Raw genomic sequence first — 14,939 nt, 5'->3', positions numbered from 1 at the left:
TTCGTTCCAATTTCTCACAATGTTAGCCAGCATGGCATAAAGATAAGAGGCATCAGCCTGTACAGAATATTCCCACTCCTTGCTGCTGCCTTTTCAGGGATGGGTGGTTTGAGCTCCCAATGGCTAGCCATATTAGTGGATTTGAATCCTTTAGTTGTTCGTGGTCTTGCAAAGGAGCGGATCTCTACAGTCATAATCAGAAATGAGTTAAATGCCAAGAATCCTAAAAAAAGGGATGGGAACGAAAGCATTCAACAGGTTTCACACAAAAGGAAAAAAAGATTCCCAACTTGTTCCTGAATTGCTCTGATTGATAGCAAATCTGCAGTAGCTTAGAGGTGGAAAAGGAACAGTCTGGTATTGAAGTTCCAGTAGACTCCATTGTTTAGATTTCCCAGGGTTTGTTGTTATAGCTGAGCCAATTATGAATGCTTGGCTGAGTTTTGAAAGATCCTGAAGGCATTAATCTCACCAAAGCGCTGTGTTCATATTTTGAAAATTTTCAGAGGCTTGTAAAGGAATGTCTGCCATTAATGTGGTTGGAGAACTACATGTATGTTTCGGCAACAAATTGACCACTTGATTTACATTTATATACAAGAGTTTTCTTTTCAGGATAAAGTGTGTTCGAGTGACAGCTATTCCAAAAGTTTTTTTCTCAGTGAGTGGCTGTAGAGGCTAAATAGGAGGCATGGTGAGGACCTGCAAATATAAGGGGGCATTCAGAATATTTGCTAGCCTAACATTCATTGTTATAATTAGCTCCATGCCCCTATAAACACAATCAGTTATTTGAGCCTCCTGGCACAGTCATCCACCCACTTCTGTTGCAAAATCATGCATCAGACACGGAGGGCCTGATTTCATATTGTCCCTGCCTCCTTATATGAAGTTTCCTTTTCAATAGAGATGGGTCTGCCAGATAGGAAGTTTCCCATTGCCAATGCTCCCAAGAAACATACAAAAGCTTGTTGAAAGCATTCTATCTATGGTTTTATTTTTGCTTAATGTTTGATGACTTCTAGTGCAATACAATTATAATTTTAAACATACAGTCAGGTACTGATGTTTAAAATGGTTTCCAGGCCACAATTTTGGAAGATGTTCTGCTTCTAAAATTTTTAATCTTCTACTGAATACATTTTTTATATCCTCCTATTGTCACATATGGTAACACACATTTCTCATTAATTTGCAGAGTATTCTGCCATATAGTATGCCTTACAGTCATTATAGCTAAGCTGTCAGATACTGTAGCCTCAGCACCAGCTGCAAATATAATTTCAAAGAAAGTCTTCTGACTTACAGAAGGATTTTATTAAACAATAAATGTGTCATGCCTTTGCATGAAAAAATGGATTGGATGATTGATAATGCCCTTGCAGAGTCAGAGGAAGATATTTCCTGTAATGCTTTTCTCATTGAATTGGCGTAGGGTTTCTCATTACTATGTTTGTTTTTTTACCTATTCTCGGACACGACAAAGACTCAGCTGAGTGAGGAATGAGAAGGTCAGATCGTCTAATTGCAACAGGGCTAAATAGAACAGACAACAATACAGGAGCTAACCTTTTTCTGGACATCTTCTTCGTATGTATTCACAAAGCATAGTTTCCACTGGTTCAGAAATAATACCACAGACATTATGCAGTAACAAACATAATTTAGTTTTAAAGCCAACCTCACCTGTCTTTGCCACTGTAAACATAGAATCATAGAGTCATAGAGTCACACAGCACCAAAACAAATCCTTCGGTCTAACCAGTCCATGCCAAACATAATCCCAAACTAAACTAGTTCCACCTGCCTGCTCCTGGCCCATATCCCTCTAAATCTTTCCGATTCATATATCTATCCAAATGTCTTTTAAATGTTGTAATTGTACCCGCATCCACCACTTCATCAGGAATTTCATTCCACAGACGAACCACGCTCTGTGTAAAACATTTGCCTCTTATGTCTTGTTTAAATCTCTCTCCTCTCACCTTGAAAATGTGCCCCCTAGTCTTGAAATTCCTCACCTTGGGGAAAAGACAACTATCATTAACTCTATCTATACATGTCATTATTTTATAAACTTCCATTAGGTCACCTCTCAATCTTCTACACTCCACTGAAAAAGTCCCAGCCTACCCAGCCTTTCCTTACAACTCAAACCTTTCATACTGGCAAATTCCTGGTAAATCCCTTCTGAACTCTCTCCAGCTTGATAACAACCTTCCTATAACTGGGTGATCCAAAATGGACACAGTATTCCAGAAGAGGCCTCACTAATGTCCTGTACAACCTCATTACTTCCCAACTCCTATACTCAAAGAACTGAGCAATGAAGGCAAGCGTGACAAACACCTTTTTATTGACTCTGTCTGTATGTGACCCAAACTTTAAAGAATTATATACTTGCGCCCTGAGGTCAGTCTGTTCTAGAAAACTACCTAAGGCCCTACCATTAACCGTGTGAGCCCTACCCCTGTTTGTTACACCAAATGCAATGCCTCACATTTATCCATAATTGTTAGATGATGAGATGCCCAGGGAAAGCTGCAAGGCAGGGATAACCACACTGATATTCCATTGTTGCTTGGTGACAAATAGTCAGCTGAAAGTTCCAGAGTGATTTTATACTTTACAATTGTATTACAATAGATATGTGCCATTGTAGAGGTGTTTTCATTATTTATTTCACTCTGAAATGTGCAGATGAATATCCTGTTTATATCACACACCTGGGCACAATGCTGCTGCACCTCACAACACAGGATTTAATTCCTCAGGGTTTTAAATTTTTTCGTGGAATGTGGGCATGGCTATGCCAGCATTTATTGCTCATCCTGATTTGTCTCTGGGAACGGATGATGGGATGTGCCTTTGAAATGCTGAAGTCCGAGTGGTTGACTTTGTCCTGAATGGTTTTGAGCTTCTTGATCGTCTTTGGCATTATACTCATCCGGAGAAATGAAGACAATATTCACACTCCTGACTTGACCCTTCTAGATGCTGGACAGGCTTTGGGAGAGAAGAAATGAAATATTTGCCACAGAATTCCTAACTTCTGGTCTGATCTTGAAACTACGGTATTTATATGATTGGTACAATTCAGTTTCTGCTCAAACCCGAAGATGTTGATAGTAGGTAATTCAGCAACAGTAATGCCATTGAATGTCAAGGAATAATGGTTCAATTCTGTCTTGTTAAAGATGATTATTGCCTGTCACTTGTGTGGTATGAATTGTACTTAACACTTATCAGGTCCCAAGCCTGGATGTCGATCAGGTCTTGCTGCATTTGAACAAAGATTGCTTAAATATCTGAGGATTTATGAATGATACTGAACATTGCGTGGTGGTGTATATCCTCACTTCTGACCTTATAATGGAATGGAGGTCATTAATGAAGAAGCTGAAGATGATTGGGCTCAGGACACTACCCTGAGGACTCCTGCAGTGAGCTTGTGAACTGAGATGATTGGCTTCCAACAAGCACAACCAAGTTCTTTTGTGCCAGGTATAACTTCAACCAGTGGAGAGCTTTCTCCTGATTTTCATTGACTCCAGTTTTGCTAGGGCTCTTTTTTGTTTTGTTCACCCTTTGAATGTGGGCATTGCTGGCTGGGCTGGCATTTATTGCCTTGTAGTGCATAATGGTTAAGGAAACAACTGTCTGAAGTTGGCAGCAGTGCAACTAGATAATTTGATAGATACAACACTGAAGGCTGAGGGTATGGTACAAACAATTCTGCAACACAGGAATGTTAGATAGTCAAGAACCTAAGCAGGTTTCACAATCAAGAATACTCAGAGAATGAATGAGTGTTGTGACCTCTATCATTTTCAATGTAGCCAAAATAGTTTAAATCAAGAATGAAGGAAACCCTACAGTGTGGATGCAGGCTATTCGCCCATCGAGTCCACACCGATCCTCCGAAGACCATCCCTCCCATTCCGCAAAGACTTCCTGATTGGTGACAAGCTTTCCAATGTGTTGAGCTTTATATATATGGCATGAGTGGAGGGGATGACATTTAGATTTTCTGTAGGGCCCACAATGGTGATCACAACCTGAAAATAAATGAGTGCAAGCTTGTAATTCAGGGCTTTCTCAATTTGTGAAAAGGCCACATAAAAGCAATGCAGGGTCAGGAAGGAAGAGGAGATTTGTTTTTGAAGTCAAGAGCTTCAGGCTTTTGGGTTTCCCAACCACATTCCAACCTCTGTCAAGAGACAAAAATCTGACCTTGTTTTCCCAAGTTCTGATTGTTTTTAACATGGAGCTTCAGCGTTTTGACTTGGCTTTAAGGTGGAATATAACTTTGAATTATGACTGTTCACTTGTTTCAATGTGATTTCATGACACTGAACCTCATGCTCAATATTCTAGACCTCGGGAACTGATTAAATTTTGGCTAACAGGAGGAAGACAAAAGGAATAAATGGCCCGTTGTCTCATTGACAGGCTGTGACTAGTGGGGTACCACAAGGATCAGTACTTGGGCCCCAGCTACTCATGATACATATCAATGAGTTGGGGACCAAGATAATTCAAAACTAAGCAAGAATACATGTTGTGAGGAAGATGGAAAGTGGCTTCAAGAAACTTGTTGTGTGAGCAAGAACATGGCAGATGAAATATAAAGTTGAAAAATACAAGGTTTCCCACTTTGATAGGAGGAAGGCATACAAACAAAATACTTTCTAAATAGTAAGAAAATGGAAAGTATCGATGTACAGACAGACCTAGCTGTCCTTTGTCAATAAGTCGCAAAAAACCAGTATGTAGCTGCAGCAAGCTATTAGGAAGACTAATGGAATCACAAGAGGATTTGAGTCCAGGAGTAGTCAAGTCTTGTTTCAATTGTGCAGGGTTTTGATTAGACTGTACCTGAAGTACTGTGTGTAGTTTTTGTCTCTACAACACAGGATGGTCATTATTGCCATAGAAAGAGTGCCAGGAAGGTTCACCAGACTTGTTTCCAGGATGAGAGGACTGTTGTATGAAGAAACATTAGCAAATACAGACCCAGTTTTTTCCAGGGTTTTGAAGAGTAAGAAATTGAAACCAACAAAACTGTTAAAGGGATAGCCAGAATAGATGCAGGTAAGATGCTTCCCCTGGTTTGGGAGTTTAGAACCAGGATTGTATTAAATGGTGTAGAAGGCTCGACACGTTGAATGGTCTACTCCTATTTCAATGCTCCTGTTACAGACCAGTGACTTCATCTGTAAAAAGGAAATAAGCTTGAACTGTGTAAAGCAAAACGCACCCTGCCTTTTTCTGAATTGTTGAAGCTTTCCTGGGTTGAATAGCTTTTGCAAATCTTCACCACAGATTTCATTTAAAATATAATTAAGCTTTGCAAATACATGCCTCAATCAAGCAGGCAGCCAGCATAACGTTAGAGTACTGCTTGTCTCAACTGGACCAGACACAACATAATCATATATCGTGATTCCTTTACCTGCTAATGTGTATAATCAAACTTTTGCCCTTTATTTCTGATGCAGTGATCATTCTGTGACTTGATTCTGTTTTTGTTGTGCAGGCAATGCTAGAGCTTTCTGGACAATAATAATATGAGACAATTATGAAAAGCTTCCTTACGTTGCATCATATTTTAATTCATGGTGTATTTCATACCAGACCTCCCCTGCAGCTTCATGACTTATATCAGCCTGATGCTACAATTATGCCATTGACATTTTAAATGAATTTTTTGTTATGTGTCATTAGGCAAACTGAAAAAAAATCCTGTTGTTTTTGCTCTACAACACTCATGTTAGGCCAAATGTAAGTGCACTCTTTCGGCCTGGCTTGGTTTCTTCTTGCAGCTGCCAGGTTATACGCAGGTATCAAACAAACACCAGGACGGAAAATGAATGAATAAATAAATGGTGAGAGGAAAGGCAGCCTGTAGTTTGCTTCATCACAGGACTTTGCAATTTAATTAAACACTCAAATAAAGTAGAAACTTAACAATTCATGTTTGAACCCTTTATTATATATAATATTCTAGTTAATAAAAGGACTATTGTACTGTGTTATACTAGTGTTCATTCAAAATGTATCTTCTACCTATCTATCCACCCACCCAGCTATCCAATTTCTGATACGAGTCCTGATGTAGATGAAGATGTGACTGTAATGTGATTGAGACGAGAACTTCCATGGTGAATCTGAACATGGCTGAGGTGGAAAATGAATTGTTGCTATCCCATACACATCCCACTCAAATAATGTTCATAGAATCCCTACAGTGCAGAATCAGGCCATTTGGCCCATCAAATCTTCATTGGCCCTCCAGGGAGCATCCCACCCAGACCCATCCCTATAATCCTGCACTTTCCATGAATGACCCACCAAGGCTGCACATCCCTGGACACCACAGGGCAAATTATCACAGTCAATCCACCTAATTTCCACATCTTTTTAATTGTGGGAGGAAACCAAAGACAGCACCCACACAGACAGACAGACAGACAGACAGTCACCCCAGGGTAGAATTGAATTCATATCCCTAGCACTGCAAGGCAGTAGTGTTTACCACTGTGCCACCCTTCTTCTTCTTCACACTTTTCTGTCAATAAAGCCTTTGTGCAGTTGTCACAAAATAGAACATTCTGATTTCAAAGCTAAAAACTGAAAGATCATTGCCGGCCAATTTAAACAGCCAGAAAAGCTGGGCTATTTGTCTTCTGAAAAGCTTTTGTCAATGGTGCAGAATTTCTATATTGTGCAGATAAAAATGCAGTGAAGAAGATTTTAAATTATTAATTTAGAAATAAAATCCTAGATAAAACTGTAGAGGCTGTTTTACAGCACCTGATAACAAATTGAGAATTCGAAATTATGCTGCTTTTAGTGAAAGTAGAAGTAAAACCGGCTGAGGTCTAGTTATTTTGAAACAGTTGTCTATTATAAAAGGCATTTAAGGAATGTTAATGTCAGAAAATCTGAAATAACGAGGAAACAAGAAGCAGAATGCTAGGATTAGGTCAGCTTTGTCTCTGTCTGGACAGTGACATAAAAATCACTGCTGTTTAGTAAGGATTGAGAGACGTTCAGCAGTAGAATGGGAAAATTATTTTATCCAATGAATAAACATGAGCATATGGCTGTTACTTATATTCATGATGTTGCCAAGAAGACTCCAGTATCATGCTTAATGACTGGAAAAGACCATTTGTATCAACAAGTTCATTGGGTGAGACACAATTCAATGTTCTCGTTTTCTTTCAAATTCCTTCATTTGAGATAGAAAGGGGATTTTTTTGTGGATATTTTCACTGATCATTTCAACGTTCAGTTACCAAAGGAGATGAGTATAGTTTAGAATCTTGATAATTTGACCACTTACTAGGTGAGGGAATATTGTACAACCAGGAGGAAGGCAAGGAAAGGTGGAACACAGCAGGCCAGGCAGCATCAGAGGGGCAGAAAAGTTGATGTTTCAGAAGGGTCCCGACCCGAAATGTCAGCTTTTCTGCCCCTCTTATGCTGCCTGGCCTGCTGTGTTCCTCCAGCTCTACACTGTGTTATCTCTGACTCCAGCATCGGCAGTTCTTACTATCTCAAAGAAAGGTGAACTGTGCATTACCACAAGAACAAGACATTGAACATAGAACAGTACAGCACTGGAACAGGCCCTTTGGCCATCATGTCTGCGGTGATCATGATGCCATTGTAAACTAATCCCATCTGCCTGCACATAGTCTGTATCCCTCTATTCCCTCCCTGTTCATGTGTCTATCTAAATGCCTCTCACATGTTCCTAGTGTATCTGCATCTACTACCTCCCCTGGCAGGGTGTTCCAGGCATCTGTCATCCTCTGTGTTAAAATCCTGCCTTGCACATCTCCTTTAAACTTGTCCCTCCTCACTTTAAACCTATGCTCCCTAGCATTTGACCCTTCCACCTGGGAAAGAGAGTCCAACTATCCACCCTATCCACTCCTCTCATAATTTTATATATTTCTGTTAGGTCCCCCCTCAGCCTCCAACACTAGCAAAAACAATCCAGGTTAGTCCAATCTCTCCATATGACTAATACACTTCAATCCACACAACATCCGACTAAACCTCTTTAGCAGTCTCATTGAAGCCTCCTCATCCATTCTATAGCACGGTGCAGTTCTATTCCAACAAAATAAAAGTGGTTCCTTTGTAATAAAATCATTTTGATTTAAGTATTTCCCTGTGTTAGTCTTTAAGCCATTTCTGTCTTGTCATTTTCTTTTTGTGGAGATGTCTGTGTACCATCACAGAAATCAAATCAAAACTAGTTCTCAATATTTTTTTCAGAACTTAACTAAATTATAAAGAACTTTTCATTTAGCAGGTTTACATCAATCACTTGATTCATATCAAACACTGACGTGGAAGCAATTGTTCTTGTACATTTTTCTTGCATTAGTTGGCACAACTAACAAGGATATAGATAACCTTGAACATTACTATGAATATAGAAAGATGAAACAGTTTTGGTGGTGCATATTTGTGTTATATGTATAACCTCTGCCATTATTGCTAAGAACTTTGAGAATTATAACCTTCAGCTAGAGAGTGGTCAATCTATGAAATTCACTGCCACAGAAGACTGTGAAGGCCAGGTCATTGAGTACATTTAAGACTGAGATAGATAGATTCTTGATTATCAAGGGGATCAAGAGTTACAGGGAGAAAGCAGCAGAATGGGGTTGAGGAACTTATCAGCCATGATTGAATGGCAGAGCAGACTCGATGGGCCGAATGGCCTAATTTATGCTCCTATGTCATATGGCCTTATAAGATTATCATCCTTCAGGATCTTCCATCAAAAATGTCACAAAATACTATCTTTTGGAGTGCAGTTTGAACTGAAACATGAATAAATTGCCAGATCCTGGATATGGTGCTAGGTTCCCAGAAATAAGGTGTCTGTAAGGCGGAGTTTATTGACCGGTGATAGTAAGGCTATAATTTGTTTGTGGAGGAGTTTGTGTATTGTGATAATGCTTTCTTCATGCAAGTTTCATACTTAATTCTTCTTGGACATTTCTATGGGACCCCTATGGTCAGCGTGGCGTATGGACTGAAATAAACAATAACATTTTCACTGCTTCTCAAATCCTTCCTCAAAGTGGGAATTGAGGCAGGCTGAAATGTTATTTGAGGCCTGTAGAGAGCCAGTTTCACAACAGCATCCTGACCCCAAGGCATTTTCTGCAAGATTTTAGAAGAACTCTCCACCCACATGTAGTTGGTGACTTGTTAAGTTCATTTAAGAGTCTCTAATCAGTGAGTCTGATTACATGGCACAAAACAGAAGTTGCTGAAAAAGCTCAGCAGGTCTGGCAGCAACTATGAAAAGAAATCAAAGTTAATGTTTCAGGTCCAGAGACCCTGCCCCACAACGTTAACTTTGATTTCACTTCACAGATGCTGCCAGACTTGCTGACCTTTTCCAGCAACTTTTGTTTTTGTTTCTATTTACAGCATCTGCAGTTCTTTCGGTTCTGATTGCATGGCAGTTGCCTGGAGGCACATTCCTAGTGACAGAACCAGGGTGTGGAGATGGCGGTACAAGCCTCTATACCTGACTCCAATGATGACCCAAAATGTCATCACCACGGGCCAGCACCCTAAAATACTGTCGGCACTTTAACTCGCCATTCCAAAATGTATTTCTTACAAGAGATTTGTTTCAGCCAAAAATGGCTATATTTCCAAATTAACTGGCTGCCTTGACAGAGAGAACCCATGCTATTCTTGGCTCAGTGGTTATCACTGCTGCCTCACAGCATCAGGGACCCAGGTTCAATTCCACCATCAGGTGACTGTTTGTGTGGAATTTGTACATTCTCCCTGCATGGGCTTCCTCCGGTTTCCTCCCACAGTCCAAAGATGTGCGAGTTAGGTGGATTGGCCATGCTAAATTGTTCAGGGATGTGTAGATTAGGGGGATGGGTCTGGGTGGGATGCTCTGTCGATCGGTGTGGACTTGTGGGGGCTGAAGGGCCTGTTTCCACACGGCAGGTGTTCTATGATTCTATTTTACACAAACAGATGTAGCCCTTCAAGGGGGTGGGGGTGTGCAGGGAGGGGCAGGTCAAAACAGACTAAACTGTGATCTCTTGTGATTACAAAGTCAGTCTTGGACTGATGACCCCCTTGCTGCCAAACTGCAGACACTTTTTGTGGTTTTCCCTTTGAAGTTAAAAGTAAATTTCAACTCTACTGGAGTGTACTTGTGGCACTGAACACTCTCATGTGTATCAACCTTGGTTCAAACATTACTACACTGTAAAGGCCACAATAAAATAACTATCTCCCTAGTTTAAAAAAAAACAGAAAATGCTGGAGAAACTCAACAGGTCTGGCAGAATCTGTGGAGAGAAAATAGACTTTATGTTTCAAGTCCAGTGATCCTTCTTCAGAACTGACTGTAGCTAGAAATAGATGATGTTTACACTGAATACAGGGGTTGGAAGTGGTTGGGAAAGAAATGAATGGATAGGTGGAGACAGAACCTAGAGAGAGAGAAAAGTAAGTTAAGCAGTCAAAGGGATGGTTGATAGGAAGCCAGGCAAGGAGAAACGTTGATAATGTGGACATTGAGTAGGTGAAAAAGGGTTGGCTGTACTAAAAGTAGCCCATGTGACATGACAAGAGTCTGGGTGTGGGTGTAGGTAAAGAACATGGAAGGTAGTGTTCAGGCTGTAAAATTATTGAACTCGATATTGAATTTTGAAAGCTGTAGAGTTCCCAAGCAGAAAATGAGATGCTGTTCTCCCAGCTTATGCTGAGCTTTGCTGGAGTACTGCAGCAGGCCTGAGACTGAAATGTTGGCCGGAGAACATGGTGGTGTGTTGTAGTGGCAGGCAACTGGAAGCTGGTGCTTATCTTTACACACAGAATGTGGGTGCTTTGTAATGCGCTCATCCAGGCTGCATTTTGTCTGCTTATCGTAGAGGAGATGTTAATCCTTTAACTAGTGTAACTTGTGCATAAAATTCCACAAGCATTTGCAGGGATTAGTACATTTGAATTGGAGCGTAGATTAAGTGCTTCACCCATGTGCAATTGGCAGTCATAAGCAAAACTATAGCCAATCAATTCTACAAAGCCACTCCCAAGCCATACCTCTACATTGAAAACTATTTCAAAATTAAATCATAGCTCGCAATGAAACACTGCTGAACCTCCATGCAGTACTGTGATGTGAAATATCGGCAAGAGCTCTCTGAGTTTGGACATGCTTTAGAGATCCAAAGAACCAAATAAAATTCATGATTTTGATCCCAACTCTATTCTTTTGAAGCAGGTGCCAGTTTCAATCATGTCACATAATATCATTCATCAATGATTTAACACTGGGCTTTATATTTTGTGCTTTCACACGTAGCAACCAGGCAATTTAACACATGACAGCAATCGGAAATTTTATTTGTACCTGATGGCAAACCATGAAAAATGCATTCTCAAATGTTACAGGAATCACAGTTTCTCACAAGCAAACGTTTGAGTTGAACTGATTTTCATTTCCACAATTTAACATCATGTTTCATGCTTTGAAATCAGCCCTTTCATTTTATTTCACATCCTGTCTTAAATGCCAATAACTTTTTAAACAGTGAAGGAGAACAATACTACTTTCATCTTTTGTTTCCACATGTTCATCAAACTATTGCAGCACAGGTATCCTACATTGTTCAGCTTTGTTGAGTTCTGCTGTCCTGTGAAGTACTTGTGCTACAACTGTAACAGGGATCATCTGGCACAGGTTACAGAGGGAGGCAATGTTTTCACATTTCTAACCAGTCGGGTGGGATGGGCTATTTTATTGAGCCTTCAAAGTGGGAAACATGGCACGTGGGGTGAATTGATCATATCGGATTCAAAACTTTGATTTCCCAATAATGGTTTGACATGCTGAGATGAAGTTAATAACATGTTTGCAATTTGTCAAGCCTCGCACTGGTTCATGGTGGTCTTCAATTTGCAATGCATTTGCATGCCATGAATACTTGCTAGCATGAAACAGTTTTTAACAAAGTCAGAAATGCAAGAGAATCTTGTGGCATTTGTTCGAAGGTGGCATGCACAACTTGGTTTTGTGCAGCTGTGTGTAGGATCAATGGTTTTCCTTCTTTAGCTCTTTGGCACAAGGGAGAGGAGCAAGAGACTGGTGGCTGGTATGGAGGATCCAGATTGGCAAGGGTGAAGGAGTGGTCAGTGGTGGGATCCGAGGCATGGAGCAGTGGAAGAAATATCCAAGGGATTACAAAACATGAGGTTGAGAGCATGGAGCATCAAAGCGGGAAGGATCTGTTGATGAATAATGGTGTGGACTGTGAGTCAAGTTAAGTAAATAAGGGACCTGTTGTCCAAATGTGGGTCTATCTCAGGGTGTTAGCTGTTACAACTTAAAGGATATTCTATTCTATTCTAAAAGTGCTCTATTACAATGACTTTTACAATGCTAGAAGGAAGGGACAATTGAGTCTGCAAATTCAGTCATGTGCAAATAAAAGGTTGACAACCACAGGACAAGAATTTGAAGATTCAATAAGAAGTGAACCAAAAGAAACACAACATTGTTTCTTCCACAGTAAAATAAATGCCCCGACTTCCTATGACCATTGACGCATGACAATGATAAAGTATATTTAGCTCCCTGATTCAGTCATTCTCTACAATTAACAATGTTGCACAAATGAGTAAGGCAAAAGTAATGTAATGTGAAATATTTTCAAATGAAACTTGAATGTGAAAAACACCTGTTGTCTTCATTATGAAGTTAATACCAATGTAGTTGAGCAGGAAGTTTGGCACCTTGGTTCAGAATCACCCTGTGTCAGGAGGCTCTTTTATTGTCCATCTGTACATACTGATGGGTGACTGATGGCTGATTTCACCAATGTAACACCTCCCGCTTGCAGAATTGCATGTTTTCTATGCATGCTGCTGGCTCTTAGAATTTCAAATGTAATCGCAAGGGAAAGAGGGAAAAGAGATTGAGAAAACAAGTGATGCACAGTTCGACTTGTGAAGTTGAGAACAGCACGCTGTTGACAAACTTCAGACAGCTAGTTTAGTTTCATTTCAGTTTTGTGTACTTGAAGTGAGAATGGTTTTTTTCTTCATCAATGATGAATAACATACGGCACCTTTTAGTCAGATATCTGAATTTTGGATTCTTGTAACTGTGAGGGAGAGACACTGCATGTAATTTAGTTGTATTAACACATGCTGTCAAATTAAGTATACTAATAAGCATTTTTCGGCCCAGTGTAGGAACTTTATACCCATGCAGTCTTTATGCGGCTATGAGTTATAAAGCTACTTGTAATATAGGCCTTCATGGCCTGGACTCCAGTCTAGTTCATTTCAAATTTGTCAATTACTTTGCTAAAAATTGAGAAACATTTTACTCACAGGCATGCATGAGGATAGTGTGTCAGTAAACATTTTGTGACAACATATAGGCACATAAGATCATGCAATTAAACAAGTTTTATGTTACTATAGATTATCCTTCTTGTCTGTGGTATGTATAGTATTCTTAAATAGTCATTTTACACAGTCATAAAAAAGCTTAAAACACAAAAGAAACTTGCTGAAAGATGTCTTTTTATTTTATAATTAAAGAAACCTTTTGGTTTGATCATTGTAATCTTTGTTGTAAGATATGTCTGTATTAGACATGATGACAGAAGCTGAGATTCTCAAAAACAAAATAACAATAAGTCTGACTAATCCAAAACAGCTTCAAAAAACAAGAATTGTAACTCACTATATTGTAAGATAGAATGGCTGGTTGTATGTTCAAGACTATTGTACACCTTCCCTTACAAAATGTAATGGTGTTTTAAAATGAAAATGGAATTCCTCAAATCCTGTGATTAATTTAATAGCCTTGTAATAAATCGCAGTGAAGCAGATTCTCTAAAATTATGCAAAGTGTGTCATGTGATTCCTTATACCTTTATTGTATATTTCTTTAATCTTTAAGACCAAGCAAGATGCCTCCAAAATTACAAAACTTAAGGGATCCATTTTCATTTCCTTTGTATAATCAATTAAAATTATTTAAGTCTTTGGTTTTCTGTGAACAACATCAAATTAATTTACTCAAAATACTATAAAATTGTTACTGAGAAAGCAAAAAGTAATTTGAGAGAGAAGTGTAATTTGGTATGCTGGCTAGAGTATGTTGTGACCTTAAATGGACAGATTAAATTCTACTTCCATTTCTAAAATCACCTTCCTGTCAGTAAACATTTTATCTAACTGGGATGAAATGTTATTGGGAGAATGCAGGAATGTTGAGGTGAAGTTAAAATCATATTTGCCGCGATCTGATTGAATCATAGAACAGGTTTGATTGGCTGAGTGGATGATTCTTCTTCCTTGTTTTTATGTTCCTATGTTCATACCACAGAGCATAGCTTGGATTTACGATCATCAGACGCCATTTCCGCCACCTCCAGCAAGATGCCACCACCAGACGCATATTCCCCTCCCCTCCCTTGTCTGCCTTCCGCAGGGACCGTTCCCTCCGGGACACCCTGGTCCACACTTCCTTCACCCCCAACACCTCCCCACAGCCCTGTGGCACCTTCCCCTGTAACCGGTGAAGGTGCAACACCTGCCCATTTATCTCCCCCTTCCCCAGTATCCATGGGCCCAAACATACCTTCCAGGTGAAGCAACACTTCACCTGCACTTCCAAGATCCAGTCTACTGCATTCGCTGCTCACAATGTGGTCTCCTCTACATTGGGGAAACGAAGCGTAGACTTGGCGACCCCTTCGCAGAACATCTACGTTCTGCTCGCAAAAAAGACCCTGAACTACCTGTTGCCTGCCACTTCAATGCACCACCCTGCTCCCTGGCCAACATCTCTGTCTCCGGCTTGCTACAGTGTTCCAGTGAAGCCCAACGCAAGCTGGAGGAACAACACC

This window comes from Rhincodon typus, chromosome 27 (genome assembly GCF_021869965.1).
Source record: "Rhincodon typus isolate 14 chromosome 27, sRhiTyp1.1, whole genome shotgun sequence".
Classification (NCBI taxonomy): domain Eukaryota; kingdom Metazoa; phylum Chordata; class Chondrichthyes; order Orectolobiformes; family Rhincodontidae; genus Rhincodon; species Rhincodon typus.
Note: the sequence above shows the minus strand (reverse complement) of the source record.